Source organism: Penaeus vannamei, unplaced genomic scaffold (assembly GCF_042767895.1).
Source record: "Penaeus vannamei isolate JL-2024 unplaced genomic scaffold, ASM4276789v1 unanchor3625, whole genome shotgun sequence".
Lineage (NCBI taxonomy): Eukaryota > Metazoa > Arthropoda > Malacostraca > Decapoda > Penaeidae > Penaeus > Penaeus vannamei.
This window is the reverse complement of record NW_027216606.1, coordinates 1-2,500: the sequence shown is the minus strand read 5'-3', so window position 1 is coordinate 2,500 and position 2,500 is coordinate 1. Positions and strand designations below refer to the sequence as shown.

The window sequence follows — 2,500 nt, the reverse complement described above, 5'->3', positions numbered from 1 at the left end:
AAATTATCAAATATTTTCTTTATCTGCTATTGGTAATTCTTTACAGTATAAACACACTTGCCAGAGACTAAGGCCCCAACTCTATATCACAAAATTTATTCAAGACTGTGGCTATTCTTACAACCAGTCGTAACAATTATCTATGGACCTCTTACGATATGGGGGAAAGTTCTGGTAACACATGTGCATTTTCTATAATTTTTCCTCTGTTGAAGATTACTCTACTTTGAAAATAACAAGAAAACTTTGAGGCTTCTTTAGATAAATCATCAAAAGTTAACTGAGCCATCTCCTACACACTTAATGCTGTATTTTATTCAAAAATATAAATACCATTACCACTCTTAACAACTGATATATTGAATAAAATTAGGAATGCCCTAGATTGGGAAGTTAGCAAATTGCACAAGGGAGTTGGTATAATTTACTGTTATAAAAAATTGCACAGGTGGGTATAGGCAAATTTCATACTTCTTTGTAATTTCAAGTCATCAATAAAACTGATGATTTTGATTTTAATTTCTTGATTTGAAGCTGTGCATTCGCAGCAGATCACTATCTTGAATACGCAGCTGAGAAATACCATCTTGTTTACATGGTGCAGCTGCAGCCATGGCTGGGAAATTAGGTACGTAGCCATATAACAAACTTTCCAATCTGGGGGATGCCACATCATATTCAGACATTATGAATTTGTAAAATTACTGTTATAATATGAGCAAGATTAACTGCAATAATTACCTTGTCTTGTTATTACAACAGATTATCAAAATAGGATATATAATGATATGAGTATCTGTTCTTATTAGCAGCATTAAATTTGAGATGTGGCATGGAGCAAATCATAGACAAAATCGCAAAGAATAGTTATAGACCTTTCTCGAATACCACTCTAGTTGACTCAATGGTTTTTAACGTTTCACATGAATTTAGTGCAAGCAAACAGTACCTTGTACTATATCTTGAAATGAAACTGATACAATGCCCAAACAATCAAATTAGGCATCATCACTATTTGAAAATAAATACAATAATATCAACAAATCATTTCATATTAGATTCTTAACACTGGCTATTCTGGCAACATAAACAAAATCCACAACACAATACACAGAAGCAATACCAGTGCAATCGCCTAAGTGCAAAATTACCAGAATCCACATAACCGGAACTTCCCCTATGTCATAAGAATAGTCCAAAAATAATTGTTATGACTGGTTGTACACACAGTGCTCAAAGGGTAATGAAACACTTTCTTCATCTCATATAAACAGCAAGATGGAGCTGAAGCTCAGGAGCACTGAGTAGTCTTGAGACTGTGAGTGATGCTTTTCTTGAATTTTTCCTTCCTTTGTGGTGATACCAGCTGTCTCCATATTATTCCTTGCACCGACAACTACAACTTTTTGTCATCTACAAGAATATCCTCTTCAATTTGCTCTACCTTTGAGTATTCATACAGGAAAGATTAACTGTGCTATTTACCAAAATGTCATGGATAAGAATGGCCACAGGTATGTAACAAATTCAATATAATGGATCAAATAACAATCAGTAGGCATGTAGTTTGTCACATCATGGCAAATTTCTTATATATCCACTGTAGTAAAATGTATCTCTGTATTCTAATTTATATGAAATTTTAATGAAATACGCACTTATCAAATGTTCATTCCCCAAAATACACAATGTGATCAATTTTACCATGTACGTACCACGGTTTCATTAGAAATACATGGTACATCCATATTTGTGCATTGCTGACCTCTCCCAGCAAATTTGACAGTTCTGTTGTCACAGTTGTCATTGTTTGTTCCAAGATGAAGGTTGTTTACAGTGCTACTTTTGTTTCTGATTTTTTTCCAACTTTGCGGTGAATTCAATCTCTCACTGAAATCATTACAATATCAGGGATAACACTAAATTCAGTGAAATACAATAATTGTGTTCCAGTTGTAGAATTTTGTAAGCGGTTGGTGACTTCCTAAACACTGTACCCTCAACTTTAAAGTAAACTCATTTTGTATTTCTAAATGTAGAGAAATTGGACAATTGAATCAATTGCCATATTTCCCTGGTAGGGAAATATACAGTTTTTATTGCGTAGAAACCCCCCATTAGCGACAAACTTGGCCCCAATAGCAGGGTAGGGTATGAAAGGTTTCAGGGAAAATGCAGGGTTAAATAACATTAATAATATAACCTACAGTGAAAATAACCATGGTTATTCACATGACTTTCCATTGCAGGGGGCTGTGCCGCCCCCCAAACCCCGCCAAGGAAACAAAACCCCTACCATGTATTCCTGACAGGCTAGAGCGTTACACAATTATCGTCGCTCTCAGAGCAGCAAACGTATTACAATTACCTCATAACATTCCCACTGAATCAGCATACTAACCTTGACATAGTCAGCACTCATTGAAGTATAATCAGGATGAACAGGGTATACCACGAACAGAAGAGCGCCCTCGTCGGCGGGTTTTGCGGCTCTCTCGAT

The 2,500-nt window shown here is 35.6% G+C and overlaps 1 protein-coding gene across 1 annotated transcript in view; it reads right to left on the bottom strand.

The window, feature by feature from the left end:
- LOC113803753 (Per1-like protein PGAP5) overlaps positions 1 to 2,500 on the bottom strand; it is a gene marked incomplete at its 3' end in the record, with an annotated part of 10,114 nt that extends 7,614 nt beyond the window's left edge. The window contains 1 exon segment of the mRNA XM_070120194.1: positions 2,402 to 2,500.